At 44.3% G+C, this 20,158-nt stretch overlaps 1 protein-coding gene across 3 annotated transcripts in view; it reads right to left on the bottom strand.

The window, feature by feature from the left end:
• The window catches only part of RB1CC1 (RB1 inducible coiled-coil 1), a 215,843-nt gene extending 212,957 nt beyond the window's left edge, over positions 1 to 2,886 (bottom strand). For 2 of the 3 annotated variants that reach the window (XM_089678426.1, XM_089678422.1), the window contains exon 1: positions 2,734 to 2,886. The gene's annotated coding sequence lies outside the window, so the exon portion shown is untranslated. Of the gene's footprint in view, positions 1 to 2,724 lie in introns of all 3 variants that reach the window. The other variant, XM_089678425.1, reaches the window with a different exon arrangement.
• Positions 2,887 to 20,158: the final 17,272 nt, after the last annotated feature.

Below are 20,158 nucleotides of genomic sequence, written 5' to 3' on the forward strand. Positions count from 1 at the left end.
AAGCAAATCTCTCAGAAATGAAATGGTCATTACTGGGGGAAATAAATCTTACTAAGACTCACATCACTACACCAGACATCAAACCTGAGAGGTCAAGAAACAATCCCTCCCACCATTATGCATGCAGCCCTTCTTCAAAAAGAAGATCTTAACCAATAAAAACTAAGGGAGTGAAAAGAACACCATAAGAAAAGAGCCCCTCACCCAGAGATGGACAGTTCACTAAAGGCAGGTCTGATATTCCTCCATGCCCTTATCCAGACGGCCCAAGACTCCCTGCCCTTCTCAAGACCACTCAGAATATCAAGCACCACCACCTCAACAGGGAGGACTTGCTTCCGCAGGGTAATCTGACACTGTGCATTCCACGTGAAGTAAAGAAAAACTGTACTAAAAAAAAGTGTATCCAAATCAAAGTCCCAACGAGCTGGGAATGCCCCATACACCCTCTCTACATAACTAATGAGATAGAGAAAGGGGATGCCCAGAACCCTCCCCACCGTTTTATACACCTTTATATTAAAAGGAACACTGGAGCAGAAAGTGGTCCATAGACTCCACTTTACCAACACACTCTGCTCTAGGATAATCACGATCATCCACAGGGCGGTGCTTCAGGTTCCCTTTCACATAGAGCTTTCCATGAAAAGCGAGCCAGGCTTGATCCCTAAACTTCAAAGGGATTCTCTCCAAATTAATTAAACACAACCCTCCCTCACTACAGATCATGAGAATCCTTTAAGGCCAGTGACACACTGAAAATAGAAGCCAAAATCCTCTCCCCCAGAAGCTTCCTGGGAAGGGACCTGATATCCTACACTGTCACCTGCCACTGCCAACATATTTTCACATACGGGGCAACATAACATGGGAGTTTGCCATGTCGGACTCTCAGATTTTTCACTGGCCTGCCATCTTCCCAGCAACGCAGAAAAGGCATAAACCAAGATTGAAAAATATCCACCTATCTCGGCGGGGTCTTTGCTAACATATTACCAAGATAAGAGACATTCTTCCCTTTGACCAAAAATATAAGAGACATTCTTCCCCCTGACCACCAATATAAGGGACATTCTTCCCACTGACACCAATGTAATGGACATTCTTCCCTTTGACCATCAAAATAAGGGACATTCTTCCCCCTGACCACCAATATAAAGGACATTCTTCCCCCTGACCATGAATGTAAGGGATAATGTTTCTCTGACCACCAAAGTAAGAGACACTCTTCCCTCCTCTGATCTGAAGGGGGGTTGTCATATGACATTGGGGACCTCTGTTATGAAGGAGGGCTGTGATATGATGGGGGACCTCGGATGTGAAGGAGGGCTGTGATGAAATGGGGGGGAACCTCTGATATGAAGGGATGTGATGTGACAGGGGGACCTTTTATATGAAGGGGGGCTGTGATGTAATGGGGGGAACTCTGATATGAAGGGATGTGATGTCACAGGGGGACCTCTGATATGAAGGGGGGGGGGCTGTGACATGATGGGGGGGACCTTTGATGTGAAGGAGAGCTGTGATGCGATGTGGGGACCTCAGATATGAAGGGGGGGAGTGACATGCTGGAGGGACCTCTGATGTGAAGGGGGAATGTGATGGGGGACCTCAGGTATGAACGGGTGGCTGTGATGTGATGGGGGGATCTCTGATGTGAAGGGGAGGTTGAGATGTAATGGGGGAAACTCTGATATGAAGGGGGGGGTCTGTTGTGATAGATCTCTGATATGAAAGGGGGCTGATGTGATAGTGGGCATCTGATATAAAGGGGAGGCTGTGATTTGATGGGGGAGGGCCTCTGATATGATGGGGGGATATGATGTGATGGGGGCCTCTGATATGAAGGGGGGGTTGTGATGGGAGGCCTCTGATATGAAGAGGGGCTGTGATGGGGGGCTTTTAGATATGAAAGGGGGAATGTGATGGGGGGCCTCAAATATAAAAGGGGGGCTGTGATGGGAAGCCTCTGATTTGAAGGGGGCTGTGATGTGTGGCTCTGATCTGAAGAGGGGGCTGTGATGTGAAGGGGGCCTCTGATATGAAGGGGGGGCTGTGATGGGGGGCATCTGATATGAGGGGGGAATGTGATGGGGGGCCTCTGATATGAAGGGGGGGCTGTGATGGGGGACCTCTGATATGAAGGGGGGGCTGTGATGTGATGGGGGACCTCTGATATGAAGGGGGGCTGTGATGTGATGGGGGACCTCTGATATGAAGGCGGGGGGTTGCTGTGACATGAAGGAAGGACTTTGATGTGAAGTTCATCAAGGCAGTAGTGTGCATTGTCCCGGACTCAGGTCCCCCACTGATGAGTAACATTTCCATTTCAGACTGGAGCGCCCCAAGATCTGTCATACTTTTAAAGGGTGCCGTGACTGAAACCAGGTCGAGAAACACTGTCTTCTATGACATCCCATCCCAGGCCAGCATTGTACTGAGCTCCAGTAGTGACAAGGTGTCATAGTGTGAACACAGGAGTACAACGTACTGACAGGGAGAGGCTGAGCTCCTGTGTGTGTCTGGGCACAGCCCCCCATGTGTCCCCAACACTGGGGTCACACAGGAATGGCCAGGATGCTGGATCCATCCACATCTGCCAGGGGCCTGAGTGTCCAGGCCGGGGGAGGAGTAGTCAGCTGGCAGCTCTGCTCCCTCCACACACCACCTCAAAGAGCTGCCCCATCTTCTATCACTTATCTATCCCACGAGCCCAGCACTGACCCCTCATACCCGGGCAGGGTCCGGCCTCCAGTTAGGAAGGTTCCAAATGTTATTGTTGTTGTTGCTGACGACTCAGCATCGCTCAGGCTGCCTGTTTCCGGTGTGATGTGAGAGGAGACCTCCCCGGATCCCTTTGGACGTGCCTGCTCGGCGCTCCTTCCTGTCAGGGTGCTGTCTGTGTAGAAGGAGCTCAGTGACTGCTCTGCTCTGTAATAAAAACGATATGTTTACACCGAGGCTTTCAGTTTCAGTTCTAACAAACTGGGACTTACACGGCTCTCCTGATACCCAACCCTACTTTCATGTACTGCAAATAAAGTGAATCCAGCAGGCATTTCCCTTCCTGGTACATATACATGGCAGCTTAGGAGTCCCTCCGATTCCTCTCATCTTGTATAGTTGTTAAAGTATGTCCGTCTGTTAAAAGAAAGAATTCCACATGCTAGCAACCAACTGAGCTCCAAAAGATTTACCCCCTTCATGAACAGGACCTTTTTTTGCTATTCACCACTGCACTTCTTTAACTGGCAGTTGTGCAGTCATGCAACACTGCACCCAAATTAAATTTATTTCATTTTTTTCACATAAATAGAGGTTTTGGAAGTATTTAATCTCCACTGGGTTTTTGTATTTGTTGCTATATAAATTAAAAATACTGAAAAGTTAGAAAAAAATTGTTATTTTGCAAATAATCTTTCTTCATATATTTTTGCCAAAATGTATTCTGATACACTTCTTTGGTAAAAAAAAAAAAAAATAACCCAAATCATTACTATTGGTCTGTGTGAAAGGTATAGATTCCACAAACTATGGGATATGTATTTGAAAATTGATCAAACCTGATGTACTGACAGTCTTTCGCATTTTCTGAGGCTCTAAAATACCAGGAGAGTACAAATACCCCCAAATGACCCCTTTTTGGAAAGTAGACAGTCCAGGGTATTTAGTAAGAGGCATGCCAAGTTGTTCTGAAGCTGTAATTTTTTGTCACAATTTTTTTGAAAATTAAATAATCTTTTTTCCACAAATATTTTTGTGTACATACGGTCACCAGTGCAGTACAGCGTCATGTGGGGGTGATCAGAAATACTGACTGGTGGCAATATGTAAAAAAAAAAAATCAATTTTTGAAACATTTTTTCAAAACTTTTTTTTCTTTTTTTTACTATTGTTTTTACATACTTCCATCAGAGTAGTTCAGGGTCATCCATAGTGATCCAAAGAACAAAGGCATATCGCTCAGACAAACAATCCAGATCAATCCACAACACACAAAATGTAATAGGAAGAAGGATCAGCCGCACACCAGAGGATAGATGAATATAGTGTGTATTTATTGATCCATAGGGCACACAAAACACCACAACATGAATACAGGTCCTGTATTCATTTTCATCCATAGTGATACTGTGCTACTCTGGGTTGGTGATCAGGATTTTTTTTTTTTTACTGTGATTGCTGTTACAGTGATTATCATTGAACTGTCATAAATGTACTCCATTCATAATAGCTGTGCTTATTGTTGACATGCTGTGATTGGCTACAGCCAATCACATGGTACTGCATGCTACGTTTGGCCCAGGTACTATGGGATAGCTGTGGGCCAATCACATCACTATAGAAAGCATAGCTGTTATAAATGAAATTCATTCATAACAGCTTTCTTGATATAGTGATCTATGCGATCACATGATCCCCCAGCTGTACGTGGACACAGAGGTTGCAGGAACGGAGGGCCGGTAGACGTGTACCAGGCAACAAATTTTTACATTGTTGAGTCTAGCTGTGCGGCCTGGCCACAGTAAAAGTACTAAGGGCACGTGGCAAGAGATGAAAGCCTTCAGGGCCATGCTGCTAACGAGGAAAACTAGGATGACTGCCTGTGTTTTTTTTCGTGGTTCCTCCCCTTTTTGATGATCGGACATGTTGGAAAATTTGTGAAAAACGACCGATTTTCGACTCAATGATGGTCAAATCGTACGATCATTTTTCCAAAAAGAATATGCGCATGAGCCGTGACCTTAAAGGAACAGAAATTTAGAATGTTACAGTATATGGGGTGAACTTTATGACTTGGTTGGCCGATTTTCAAAATCATTGATGGCACCATTGGATTACTGAGCAAACGTTTTCGATTTTCGGATGAAAAATCGTTCGGTATTCGAACCATGTATGGCCTGAATTAGCCTATTAATATGTTTCCATGCATATGCATCGGGAAAGGCAAATTGCCAATACTAAACCCACAACTGTAAAATCAGCCTGTATATGCAGCAAAGCATGCTTGATATACTCACTGTGGAACCTAAGGGGTTAATCCTCCACAATGTGTAAAAAGGCTGTTTGATCCTGTCTTCTCTGATCCTCCTCTTCTACTGTCCCTAATCCATGTACTGATAGAACAGAGCTCTAGGAATCACTGTGCACATGCTCAGTTTAGTGTATATTGCTAGAGATTTTTTTTTTCTTGGAGAGTGCATGTGATCAGCCTAGGGCCAATCAGGACCATCTGGACAGAGGGTCAGGGTTCAGCCTCATAGGACAATGAGAGCAGAATGAAAACTCCTCCTACAAGCTTTAACCAGTGTTCTGCTGGACACTGATTGAAGTCACAAGACTGCTCTAACTGCTGATGAGAAAAGGTATTTAGCAGTTTATAGTTAGTAAAATAATTGCATTTGCATGTTCTGTGTACTGTGGTAGACCAGATAGAGTGAATGCAGGGTCCTTGGTTTATTAACACTTTAAGTAAGTCATTTTATGTTTTTAGTTTTGGATATAGTGGGGAGGGAGTGTAACCCTTGTTAGATTCCAATAGCAGTGCTCTTGGAGCTCTGCAAGACAGAAAAGATTCAACAAGTCAGTGAGTATTCTTCATCTGCAGGGTGCATTAAGCTTGATTTTGTCTAGTATGCAACACGGTCAAAAATATTTTTATGAGTAATTACATTTTGCATATGGCCCTTGTATATTCCAATACTTTACTAATTGCTGTGTTACCCATAGTACTGTGGGACATCAGATGTTGTAAAAAGTTTTACACAGCCATATTTTATGGTAACCAATTTCTTTTGAGTGTTCTGTTTCCAAACCCTGCTAACCATTACAATAAACACACCAGAAGATTAGCAGGCTTATATATGTCCAAGGGCATTTGCTCCCCAGGACAATATTTAAAAAACACTGATCTGGAGTCCTGAGTGTGGATACTTCACAATTTTTCAAAGCAGATTCCATGGTCATTCTAGACACTATAAGACCCAATTCGACTTGGAATCCATACATTTAAGTCTTGGATGGTAGATAATGGAATCTGATACCACACATGCAAATATTGTTCCAGTTCTCACAGAGATGCCGGAGGTGTAAAACGAGCCTTGTTCTCCAAAATTGACCATAGTGGCTCTATGATATTGAGGTCTGGTGACTGTGGCATCCAGGGAAGGTGCAAGACTTCATCTGCATGCTTTTCAAACCGAATTTGACAACACCAGCTGTGTGAATCGGTGCATTATCGTTTTGGCAAATGGCGCTCTCTTCGAGAAACAGTGTCTAAACCATGGGGTGCATGTAGTCGGCCAAAATTTGTACATAGTCGCTGGAAGTGACTCAAAGGTGATGATGGGCCTGCAGAATACCAAGATATGGTTGCCCAAACCATGATTGTGCCGCCACCATGCTTTACCATTGGCACAAGACAGTCCTGGTCATAATCTCTGGAAGGTGTTTGCCACACATAAACAGGTCCAGTGGTTGGGAACAATGTGAAGCTCGATTCTTTGGGCCATATTACACTCTTCCATTCCAATTTGTGGGTGTTGTACAACTCTCTCCTCTTCTGAGCAGTAATATCGGTAACTAGTAGTTTGGAAATTGCAGCTTACCCATGAATGTTTTGCTTATGGAGTTCCATCCACACAGTTTTTGTGGACACGAGCTTTGGAAGACTGAGACTGAGCTCTGCAGTCACGTTTGCAGTTGTTTTCTTAGGCCAGGTTCACATATGTGCTGTAGTGCGGTCTGCGATTTGCATGGGAACGAGAGCCCAGTCATTTGAATGGACTCCCGTGCCTCGAAACACGCAGGGAAGAAGTCCCTGCACTTCTTCAGAAATCGCAGCCTGCACAGGAACCGAGGTTCCCAGTACAGTTGTGATTTCCAGTGCTGGCGGTGTGTCACTAGAATTAATGGCACCCATCCACGGGTCCCGCATTCCTCTGTGTGGGTGGTGCGGCTGCAGGTATTTCTGTAGGTCCCATAGTGGCACCACCCATACACATGTGAACCAAGCCTTATTCCGGATCACAAACCTGCGCAATGTCCTTTTGTCTCTTTCAGTCAGTTGACCGCGCCTATGCTTATCAGAGGATGTTTTCCTGGAAACTGTATATGCCGTCATATCGTTTGATACTGTACCTCGCGACACAGCAAATAAATTTGCAACTTCAATCACAGAAGCACCAGCAATTTGCCCTCCTTGAAGCTCAGTAAGCTCTGACATGACTCCATATTACTAGCAGCGCCTGCAGTGAATGACAAAAGTGAGGCTTCCCACCTATTAGCTAGTTGTCTCATCACACAGCGGAAGCAAAAAAATTTTACATTACTTCCGCCATCAACGCAAAACATGTCATTGCTTTCACACCTGCAAATCATGTAATATTTCCATATTTTTGTTCAACCCCTGTATATGTAAAGTAATGCGTACATGGACAGCATTATATAAGTACTTGTAATAAATTAAAAAAAAATGCCATGCCTGGCAGATCCCTGGAACGCGGAGAATCTCTGTAGCCGCTACTGCTGCAACAATGATCCTGTCTTCCATGCCCTGCTGCACAGTAACAGCAGGGGGTCGCTTGCTCATCAAAGGTGCCATTCAGAGAACACTCTTTGCATTTTCTCAATGAATGCAAAACATTCTCTGATTGGTCCAAGCTGAACCAATGTCAGTGTACAAAAAAATGGCCATTTTTGTAACTGAGCTTTGAAAAAAACTGAAGGTTTAATATGACTTTATTGCAGTGATCTTCAGAACACTTTCATCACTGGGTGGTCAGCTGATAAAGTGTAATGGAGAAGGTGACTGTCCAATGTGGCGCATGCGCAAACCACAAGGACAGCGAAGCAGCATGCACATCTAAAGGGCTGCCAGGGAAATCTTGCTTTGTGTAATACCGGCAGCTCTGATATCGCGGGATTACACTGAAATCACGGGGTTTGGGATATGGCGAGACATGGGAGACAGAGGGATGGGTGAAGGAGGAGGGGCTGGGCTGTGAGTCTTGTGTGAGGTCATTGTGCCTAGAAGTCATTCTGTCCGCTCACACAGGTCAGGGGAGGAAGCTGTGGTTGCATAGAAACTGGTGGAAGTGCTTGAAAGCTTCTCTAATCTCCTGTATTGTGAAGTAGTGCAGTCATTATTTACTAACTGTGTCTAAAATACAGCTGAAAGTTGCTGGATTCACCCCTAGTATTTGGAGTGTAATATTTTCTTTTGTGTTTTTATTTCATTTGTTTTTATTTATTTAGAAAGCTAGCTTAGGGCTCCTTCACACAATGCAGTCAGGTGCATTTTTAACCAGCTGCCGGCCACCCTATAGCAGAAATATTGCCAATGGGTGGCACAGCTGCGCAAAATCATGTATATATACAGCGAGGAATAGAAGTATTTGAACACCTTGCTATTTTGCACGTTCTCCCACTTAGAAATCATGGAGGGGTCTGAAATTCACATTGTAGGTGCATTCCCTCTCTGAGAGAATTAAAAAAAAATATCAGGAAATCACATTGTATGATTTTTAAAGAATTTCTTTGTCTTGCACTGCTGAACATAAGTATTTAAACACCTAAGAAACAGAAAGAATTCTGGCTCTCAAAGACCTGTTACTGTGCCTTTAAAAAGTCCACCTCTACTCCACTCATTAATCTAACTTATTAGCACCTGTCTGAGCTCTTTAAAGACACCTGTCCACCCCACAGTCAGTCAGACGCCAACTACTACCATGGGCAAGACCAAAGAGCTGTCAAAAGACACCAGAGACAAAATTGTGGACATCCACAAGGCTGGAAAGGGCTACGGGGCAATTGCCAAGCAGCTTGGTGAAAATAGATCAACTGTTGGAGCAATTAGAAAATGGAAGAGGCTAAAGATGACTGTCAGTCTCCCTCGGACTGGGGCTCCATGCAAGATCTCACCCCTTCGGGTATCACTGATGATAAGAAAGGTGAGGACCAGAACTACAAGGGAGGAGCTTGTCAATGACATGAAGAGAGCTGGGACCACAGTTTCAAAGGTCACTGTCAGTAGAACACTACGCCGTCATGGTTTCAAATCATGCATTGCACGGAAGGTTCCCCTGCTCAAGTCATCACATGTCCAGGCCCGTCTGAAGTTTGCCAGTGACCATCTGGATGATCCAGAGGAGGCATGGGAGAAAGTCATGTGGTCAGATGAGACCAAAGTAGAACTTTTTGGTCTAAACTTCACTCGTCATGTTTGGAGGAAAAAGAAGGATGACTTGCATCCCAAGAACACCATCCCTACTGTGAAGCATGGGGGTGGTAACATCATGCTTTGGGGGTGCTTTTCTGTGAAGGGGACAGGACGACTGCACTGTATTAAGGAGAGGATGAATGGGGCCATTTATTGTGAGATTTTGAGAAACAACCACCTTCCCCCAGTCAGAGCATTGAAGATGGGTCGTGGCTGGGTCTTCCAACATGACAACGACCCGAAGCACACAGCCAGGATAACCAAGGAGTGGCTCCGTAAGAAGCATATCAAGGTTCTGAAGTGGCCTAGCCAGTCTCCAGACCTAAATCCAATAGAACATCTTTGGAGGGAGCTGAAACTCCGTGTTGCTCAGCGACAGCCCCGAAACCTGACAGATCTAGAGGAGATCTGTGTGGAGGAGTGGGCCAATATCCCTGTTGCAGTGTGTGCAAACCTGGTCAAGAACTACAGGAAACGTTTGACCTCCATAATTGCAAAGGCTTCTGTACCAAATATTAACACTGATTTTCTCAGATGTTCAAATACTTATATTCAGCAGTGCAAGACAAATCAATTCTTTAAAAATCATACAATGTGATTTCCTGAATTTTTTCTTTTAATTCTGTCTCTCAGAGTGGAAATGCACCTACAATGTGAATTTCAGACCCCTCCATGATTTCTAAGTGGGAAAACTTGCAAAATCGCAGGGTGTTCAAATACTTCTGTTCCTCACTGTACCTGATTTGCATTTCTGGGTAGATAGTGCCTGTGCGCGCCACCCTATCCACACCGCCATTGGCGCCTAGCCATGTCAGTCACTGGGTCCTGGCCCGAGATTCTCCTCCGGCACCCGTCAATCGTCGTGCAAAGCTGACAGGGGAGAGACCAGTGTGTTAATAATACAGGTCTCTCTCCTGCCAGCAAGGACATGCTTCTTTGTATTTTTCTGCACAGCAGCATGTCTCCATTGTAAATTGGCACCTAATGTGAATCGCACACAGTTAACCCTTTGATTACCCCAGATGTTAACCCCTTCCTGCCCCGTGTCATTAGTACAGTGTAAGTGCTTTTTATTAGCACTGATCGCTGTATTAGTGTCACTCGGGATGTCAGTGGCAGTTAGTCAGTTCCCACCCAGTGTCAGAATGCCCGCTGCGGTCCCGCTATAAATCATTGATCGCCGTCATTACTAGTATAGAAAAAAATTATATCCCAGTTGTCACGGTATAGGGGCCCCTGCCAATTATTGATTTTACTTAATCCCCTTATTAATTCCCTGTACCAAAAATCCCTCAGAATCAATCACTGTATGTCCTCCGTGTCACCCTGCCAAATGGCCATATTCAATTACTGTAGCTTCCCTCCCCCCTGCCAGTTTGCTACATGTCCCCAAATTACAGTAAATAATTTCCTGCACCAGGTCCTTCTGATGTCTCCAGGGGGCCCAGTGTCATCCGGGCCCCCCTCACTCTGTCCCCTGTCTACAAACATGATTTCTCCCTGTTGTCCACTGACCCCCCTCCACTTCTCATCCTGCCGCAGGTGGACGAGAGGTGCTGCTTTCACCACCCCTGCCACTATCCTCTCCCCCTCCTGTGCGGCCGGAGTCGAGAGGGTGGCGTGGTTCACACCTCTCCGTTGAGAAGTGCGAACCTCCCGCAGGGATGTCCAGGCTGCGGCGTCTCACTGACGCCACCCCAGCCCTGTCATCCGCAGCGCGGGCACGGTCATGAGAAGCGCAGCCCGTGTCCAGGAGGCGTGCCTCGTTGACGGGCAATGAGGCATACCAGCTCCGGCCCGCCCCGTTTACCAAGATGACCAGGGAGTGTCCTGCTTCAGCTTAAGAAGCTGCTGCCGGGCGCTCCGGTCATCTTCTCCTCTGCTGCACAGCCAAAGGAGGGAGCCCAGCTGCGGCGGGACCCTCGTGGCTAAGACTCTGCCAAGACCTCCAGACAAGGGGGGGAACCGCACCCAAGCCTGCCCGAGACCCCAATCCAGGGGATTGTCTGCCAGTGCCTGAGACCCCCAGCCCAGGGGGATTGCCTACCAGTGCCTGAGACCCCAGTCCAAGGGGATTGCCTACCGGTGCCCGAGACCCTAGTCCAAGGGTAATTGCCTGCCGGTGCCTGAGACCCCAGTCCAAGGGGATTGCCTGCCGGTGCCTGAGACCCCAGTCCAAGGGGACTGCCTGCCGGTGCCTGAGACCCCAGTCCAAGGGGATTGCCTACCAGTTGCCTTAGACCCCAGTCCAGGGGGATTGCCTACAAGTTGCCTGAGACCCCAGTCCAGGGGGATTGCCTACCAGTTGCCTGAGACCCCAGTCCAGGGGGATTGCCTACCAGTTGCCTGAGACCCCAGTCCAGGGAGAATTGCCTGCCAGCTGCCTGAGACCCCGGTCCAACAGGAGAGACCACCCGCCTACTCCAGACCTTTAACAGGTACCTGTGTCTTACTTTCTATCCCTGGGAGACCAGGCACCCTGTCGGATCCGTGAGCATATGCTTTTCCCTGTTTTACTTGAACTGCTCCCGTGTTGACCCCCCTACATCCCCTGTTGGATTACAATCTGCTACAGAGGCTCTTCCTTGCCCCCTGTACTGGACTATAAGTGTTTCAGCCCCTCCTTGCTGTTCTCTTGCCGCTGAGGTCACCCTTCCGGTGAACCCCCCTATTGAGTGACTGTCATCTTTTGTCTCAATAAAGCTTTGTGTGTTTGCCATCTACTCTGTGTGTTCAGTCCTGCCCACCCTCCGTCACACCAGTATATATACCGCCATTTGTAGATGCTATAACTTTCACATACATTACATTCATTTACATGTATTGGGATTTTTTTTAGCAAAGACACATAGCAGAATACATTTTGGCCTAAAATTATGAAGAAATTTACTTTTTTAAATTTTTTTTATTGGACGTGTTTAATAGCAAAAAGTCAAAAATAATTTATTTTTAAAAAATTGTCTGTCCTTTTTGTTTATAGCGCAAAAACTAAAAAATGCACAGGTGATTAAATACCACCAAAAGAAAGCTCCATTTGTGGGAAAAAAAATACATAAATTTCATTTATATACAGCATTGCATGACTGCGCAATTAAAGTAACACAGCGCCGTATCGCAAAACATGGCCTGATCAGGAAGGGGGGTAAATCCTCTGGAGGGCAAGTACACAGCGAATCTGCAGTGTAAACACATGGGCAAGAAAACTGAATGTATTCCAAAGCCTAGTTTCCAACACTGCAGTCATGTGCATTTAAAAAAAAAAAGGACAGTTTGCTGCATTTTTCTGCATCGTAATGCAACGCAATTGTACAGGAATGCATGCACAGGCATATAAAAGTGTGGAAAGATGTGTAAAAGCAAATTAGTAAAGAAAAATTAAATGAAAAAAATTATAAAAAAAAAAAAGTGCCACAAACTCACTGAAAAAGTGCGTGAACATGCATGCAGAAATGCACTGTACAAGCAGAGATTGTGGTATAAATCAGCTCTTCTATTGACTATAAAGTGGTTGTAAACCTCAGACATGAAATATGAAAATTTACTTTTCTCAATTAGGCCTTGTTCACACCTGTGCGTTTTTTTTTTTGCACTTTGCAGAACAAGAAACATAGGAAACCATGTTACAGTCCATGTAACATGGTTTCCTGAGATACATTCACATCTATGCCTTTTTTTTAGCCGCTGCTTTTTGGGAAGGGTCAAGGACTTTTTAAATTCAAAACAGTACGTTTTTGGTTCAATAGACCATAATGGAGATGCTGCAGAAAAGGCATGTAGTGCGTTTTTGATGCGTTTTGCATTTTTAATCTGTTCAACAACAAACTGGCCCAAAAAAAGCTTAACAAATGCAAAATACATCGAAAAGCGTGTGCAAAAATGCAAAAACATAACAAAAGCAAACTGCATAGGTGTGAACCAGATTTTAGGAGCACTAAATGTCATTTCTGACTGCTGCTTCTTTCCTCTGCTATGAGTCACTTTAGACTTCAGAAGTTTTCCTAACACAAAGAGAAAATTGGTGACAAGGGAGGGACCTGCAGCAGATTGACAGCTTCAGCTCTGTTTTTTGTGAGCTGTGTGGAGGGGGGTGGGGCGCTTCTGTTCAATCAGCTCTCAGAGCACTTCTCACTGAGCTCTGCAGAATGTAACTTCAGTTCTCTGCCCCCTTTTTTCTGAACTCTCAGACAAGCTTTATAAATTTTGCACTTTGAACATGTGTAGAGAAAAGAAGGCTGCAAATAAACTGGTACAACTTAAGTAGGAGGATTTGTTTAATCTCTGTGTATCACCTGAAGCCAGTCATATGTAAGGCTTTACAACCATTTTAACCACTTGCTGACTGCAGATAGCCGAATGACGGCTACACTGTGGCCGGCCAGTACTGGGAGGACATTATATGATGTCCTCCCAGAACGCACCCGGCGATGCGGTAAAAGGCCAATCACAGTGGCCTTTTACCACGTGATCAGCCGTGTCCAATGACAAAGCAGATCACCAGTAAATGCAGTTTCCGGTTATCGGCTGCACTTTCCTCACACCGTCACAGCGTGAGAAAAGTACTGCTGATAAACCAGCAATTGTCAGAGGACGGATCGGCACTGATGATCAGTGCCTAGCAGTGCCGCCCAGCAGTGCCACCCACCTGTGCCCAGCAGTGCCACCCACCTGTGCCGCCCAGCAGTGTCCATCAGTGCCACCAGTCAGTGCCGCCTATCAGTGCCCATCATTGTTACATAGCAGTGCCAGCTCATCAGTGCTGCCTATCAGTGCCCGTCAGTGTTACCTATCAGTGCCCATCAGTGCTGTCTATCAGTGCAACCTCATCAATGAACATCAGTGAAGGAGAAAAATTACCTGCCTTCAAAATTTTATAATAGAAACAAAGAAAAAAAGGTTTTTTTTCTAAATTTTTGCTATTTTTTGTTTATAGCTCAAAAAATAAAACACCCAGCAGCAAGTACACAACACCAAAAGAAAGCTCTATTTGTGTGAAAAAAAATGATAAAAATGTCATATGGGTGCAGTGTTGCATGACCGCGCAATTGTCACTCAAAGTGCGACAGCACTGAAAGTTGATAATTGGCCTGGGTGGGAAGGGGGTATAAGTGTCTGGTAGGCAAGTGGTTAAAGAGTAACTCCACTTTTGTTCAGAATAAAGCATTCCCCTCGGGGTGATCTATGTACATTGCAAAGATTTTAACAAACTTTGTTGCAGATTTCTACCTTTTTGTATTCTGAAGAAATAGCAGCTTGTCAGTGTCCATGTGCAGAGTGAATGTGGAAAGGAAGTGATTACAAAATGATCAATCAGCTGCTGCACTTGCAGGGTTCTAATAATTGCAGGTCTTGCATCGCTTTAGATGTCATTTCCCTTTGTGAGTATCTCACCAGAAATGATATTTTTGTTGCAGAGGATGCCAAAAATCTGACTTGTACCTTAGTGTAGACTTCTGGGAAAATTAGTCAGCCAATCACACAAACAAGAAATTACATTTCTGGGGGTGGCAATATGGTTACCTGGAGGCGTTCTATATTGGTGTACAGAACACCTGCAGGTAGCTATATTGCATTGTACAGAAGAGTACAGCGCTACAGAGTGAAAAGGAAAGGGAATTTTTAATAACATTCAATCACAATACAACTTGTGTCACAATTGTATACGCTACATATTTATTTTTATATTTGCTATATTTTTTTTCCGATGAAAGTGGAGTTACTTTTTAAAGCAGTATTGAACTCAAAAGCAAACATTTATTGTATTGTAGCTTACCAATTCTTAGATGTGATGGCTGCATTAGTTTTCTTTTTTAAGCTTTTTGGGTTTTTTTGTGATCTGGCCCCTAAAGCCAGCCATAGATGGATCGAATCTCTTCCAGGTCAGCAGGGACAGGCCAAGATTCAGTCCATCTATGAGCAGACTGGTTGTACTGAAGTCGATCCATCGATTGACTTCAGTACAACCAGCCTGTTGGATTTTTTTTTTATGCAATGCTATAGCCACTGGCAATGATCTTTGTTTTCTGCCTGTAGGGCAGGCTCCTTGCCGGCAGAACACAATAGCACTGCAGGACAGATTCCCTCAACACTGACTGTGTTGATGGAGGAATGGAGCAATTTTCTTGCCTTCCACTTGTAGTGGGGAGAATGGAGCAATTTTCTTTCCTTCCACTTGTGGTGGAAGGAAAGAACGTTGCACAGTCTATGAGCTGTTTCAACAGAACAAGCTGTCCTGCAGATGTAGCAGTTAGAGGGTTGAGAGTGAGATAAATAATTTAACATTGACAGGGGTGCTTACAATGATAAGCTTTTATTCATTTTTGTAAAACCTTAATCCCAAAAGGAAAAAAAAACAAACTGTTTGCTGTAGCTGCTTCAAAAGTGTTAGCTGGAGCTTGGCTTTAATTTGTTTAGTGTATCAAATCTGCTGGTACATCTAACATTACCCTTCCCCCAGACTGTCAGTGCTGCTCTCAAATGTGTTTCTTTTACCCCAGGTTCACACATATGTGTCTTCTGCAGTGTTTTTCAGAAATGCTCAGCAGTCCATTTAACATGATTTCCTGTGGGACAGGTTCACATCTACTCGTTTTCACCCGGTGCGTTTTTTGGAAAGGGTCAAGGACTTTTTTAATGCAAAACATTGCGTTTGTGCTTCTATAGACTTCAGTGGGAATGCTGCAGAAAAGCATGGTCGCGTTTTTGATGAGTTTTGCGTTTAAAATCTGCCTAGCAACAAGAAAAATTAAAGAAAATGTAAAAATAAAAATAAAAACGCATTGAAAATGCAGCAAAAATGCAAGTGCAGAAACGCCTTAAACGCAACCTGCATAGGTGTGAACCTAGCCTTATCCAGAATGTAGGTACTGTGATAACAAGAAGTGTGTAATGCAGGCCATTGACAGGTCGTTTATCGGCCAAATTTTCTTCAGCATGAAAAATCGGCCGATATTCATGCAGTTAGTGGGGCCAGCCTGTGGATCTTCTCATTTAGTTTTATCGGTCATGCTGGAAAATCCGTGAAAAACGGCCATTTTTCGTGGACATTGGTGGCAGCATCGGCAAAGGGGTAGACAGATTTTTCGTTTATCGGCCGAAAATTGGGCCGATAAACAGCCCATCTATGGCCTGCCTTACTGGGTTGATCACCACGTGAAAAAAAAAAAGCAGCCAGCACATCTAACGATTGGTAGATTGCTAAACTATATTATATTTTTGGTTTTGGATTTAATACCACTTTTAGTCTGTGGATAATGCCGGACATCAGGTGAGAATAGAAGCAAGAGCTACTTTTTAATGCTTTGGTGCTGCTGAGGTTGTGCTTTAAGAAGGCAGATAATATGATCAATCAAAGATTGGCATCAGCAAGACATAGCATGTTACTTCTGCCAGGCAGGAGACTTGAATCGGTTATCAGTTAAAGGCTGATATTGGCAGATTGCTCAGCCAGTTCAGCAGGCTGTAAACATAAACCAGATGACAGGCAAAGATGGGAATCAGGTGAGCAGACACGCACTGACTGTGCCAAAGGAATGTGGAATGCAGCATCTGATAGCACGGGAATATTGATAGAGTGTTCAAGAGGGTCTGATACTAGATTCAAGCCTGTAGCCTGAGAAGCTGATTGGATTTTTCTCTAAAAACTGGGTTGTCACAAGCCCTACATTCCATTTAGCATATGAACCTTTTTTACTGATTTTTGCTGAAGCTGTTTAGATATGTATTTGTGTGCATTTGGAGGATTTTCATGCAAAGGGGTTTGTGTGTATGGTTATACTACCCTGGCAACATTCAATCTTGTCTGATTTTGGATGCTCAGTAGGATCAGGCCTGGTCAGTACCTGGATGGGAGACTGCCTAGGAATACCTATATATAAACAGTGCAGAGCTAAAATAAACGTGAATAAATGTAAATAAATAATGCAAAAAAAACCCCAGTGCACAAAAGGGGTTAAACTATTATACAGTGCGACACGTGAATTCCCAACAGGAATAATAGATGTGTAAAAGTGACCAGTGTCCAGACCAACACTCTGAAAAATACCTCAAATAACACTCTGCCGTGATACATACAGAAATTGCACAATAATAAATACAGCAAATAAAATGTCCATGAAAGTGCTCAGAACACAATATTCAAGCAAGTGCTGCTATGTGTTCACTCCGTGCAAATCCTTAGTGGCTGAAGTGCCCCCTCACCTCCTAAATCGACCCTACAGGGTCAGCTCGCTCTGAGAATTAAAACCACTCTGAATGGCAACAGGTTCCTGTTCAAATCCACTCCCAAGTCCTCAGAGGAGGTATGTCCGAGCCCCTGTGTCCTTGCCCAAACTCAAAAAGGCCTATGAAAAAGGTACCAGGGGCATCTCATGGGGCCCCCTACTGACCCCGGGCCCTCGGGCAGTGCCAGAGTTTCCCAATCTGCCCCTGCTGGGAGCTCAATCAGGGCAATGAGCAGAGCAGTGGAATGGGGAGGCATCTTCCTGAATCCTGATTACTCTGCGCTCCCTACAGGCAGGATTGTGAACAAACCATTTACCCAGCAATGCTAGTGCCAGTATGGCCTGCATTTGGAAAAAAAGCTATGTGAGTGTCAGGACCTTGGCCATCTGCCGGTGGCACTGTTGTTTCCAGAGCAGAAGGTCACAGTTCTGGTGGCCAACAGTGGGTGTCTCCTATCATCCAGCTTATCCTAGTAATTAGGCTGCTCCTGATACTGGCTCCTGGAAGGTATTTAGCCCTGGTTCACACTGCAGCGGTGCAGGTAATCGCATGTGATTCGCACAGGAACCGCACTGCATTCCTGTACAAATCACACCCCTCTCATCGTTCTGCTAAACGAGGTGCGTTGTGCAGAATCGGATCGCATAGGTGTGAAAACCTATGCGATCCGATTTTAGTGTGAACCAAAAAAGGGTCCTGCGCCTTTTTGGAGCGGGTGTGGTGCGAATAGATCGATACAAAATGTATGGTTCTAATTGCACCGCATACAAATCGCATGTGATTTGTACAGGAATGCTGTTCGGTTCCTGTGTGAATCACATGGGATTATCCACACCGCTGCAGTGTGAATCAGAGCTTAATCTTACTTGGTCTGGTTCCTGATTCCTTGAGGTGTAGTCCACTGATCTGGTCATCTCTTCTGGCATGTGTGTGTCTGTGTGTGTCTGTGTGTGTAATGGGATTTATGTATGTGTGTGTATGGGAGTTTATGTATTTGTGTGTGTATGTATGTTTGTACATTATTTTTAGTCCTGACCCCCAACTCTGTAGATCAGAACTGCATTTCTATGATAGCAGGACTGCTTTTTGTAGGGTTTGTTCACAATAGTGGACTGCCGCTTCAATGGTCAGAGCTGTTCAGATGTTTGACAGTTACAGCACAGCTCCATTCATATGAATGGATCACACTCAGCGAGCAGTAGTGCCCTCCAAATACTACAGGGGTATAATTCCTGCCACGGCCACAGCATGTGTACAATCCTTGTTTATAAAAAGGTGAAGGGACAGATGTGTACAATCCTGGCTGCTAAAGTGGAAGCAGTTGGGGTGGGGGGAGGTGTGTGTGGTGCTGGGGTGTTTAAAAACGTGGTTCAACTGCCTGGTTTTACCATCCCCTAACCTCAAGTGCAAGTGAGCCTTTAGACTGGGTTGCCTCCAGACTGAAAAAAATTGTGCAGTGTGCCTTGACTGAAAAAAAAGTTGAAAAAGACTACTTTATAAGGTTGACTGCTATACATTATACTTTGCATTTTTTTTCTAGTTTGTGTCTTTGATGTTATTTGTTTTTGCACACTAAATCCTTCTTATGACAGAAAGTATTCACATGTTTTAGGCCATCACTTATCCTAGATTAAGAGGCCTGTTCCTCAGTTTAGTACAATGAGTGCAGGTATGCAAATTATTGCTTTATGCCCATCCAGAACTGCTGATGTATAGTGCAAATATAGGCTAATTTGACAGAATAATTTATTCCAAACTGCTTTTTGGCCATTATCAATACAGTACATACCATGGCAACCATGGCACTTATGGAGTAGGGTTTGGGACCAGACGAGAGGGTAAAACCATACAAGTTATGGTGAAAAGGTCCACTTAGGTGAATTGGTAACCGATCGTGGGCCACAATGAAATGAAATGGTTCAGAATTTAATTTTTTTTTTCTTTTGACTAGCATAATGAGAATTTTAAACAACATTCAGGATTATCATTTCCCATGGGACCAATCCCTACTGGATGTTTACCCACTACCTCCTGAGGATTTTCCCCCCTTCTTGACCAGGCCATTTTTTGCATAAATGAAATTTACATCCTTTTTTTCCCCCACAAATTGAGCTTTCTTTCAGTGGTATTTGATCGCCTGCGTGTTTTTAATTTTTTGCGCTATTAAAAATAAAAAAAAAAGACCGACAATTTTGAGAAAAAAAAGGTTTTTTTTTACTTTTTGCTATTAAACATGTCCAGTAAAAAAATGTTAAAAAATCACATTTTGTCATAAATTCAGGGCAAAATGTATTCTGCTACATGTCTTTGCTAAAAAAAAAAACCCAATATGTGTAAATTAAATCGGTTTACGTGAAAGTTATAGCTTTTACAAATGGCAGCATATATAGTTTTTTTTTTTTTTATATATTTTTACTAGTAATGGTGGCAATCAGCGACTTATAGTGGGACTGCGGCGGGCATTCTGACCCGGGGGGAACTAACCTGGTGTCACTGACATCTCCAGTGACATCAATACAGTGATCAGTGCTAAAAAAAAATAAAGCAATGATACTGTACTAATGGCACTGGGTGGGAAGGGGTTAACATGAGGGGCGATCAAAGGGTTAACTGTGTGCTGTTTTGCACTGTGCTTTGTTCGTGTGCTTCACAGCCATCCAGAGCAGTGTGCACGAGCTGACATGGAGGAGAACTGTTTTGTTTGCCAACAGTTCTCCT

Source organism: Staurois parvus, unplaced genomic scaffold (assembly GCF_062004578.1).
Source record: "Staurois parvus isolate SC_StPar_1 unplaced genomic scaffold, SC_StPar_1.0 ptg000205l, whole genome shotgun sequence".
Classification (NCBI taxonomy): domain Eukaryota; kingdom Metazoa; phylum Chordata; class Amphibia; order Anura; family Ranidae; genus Staurois; species Staurois parvus.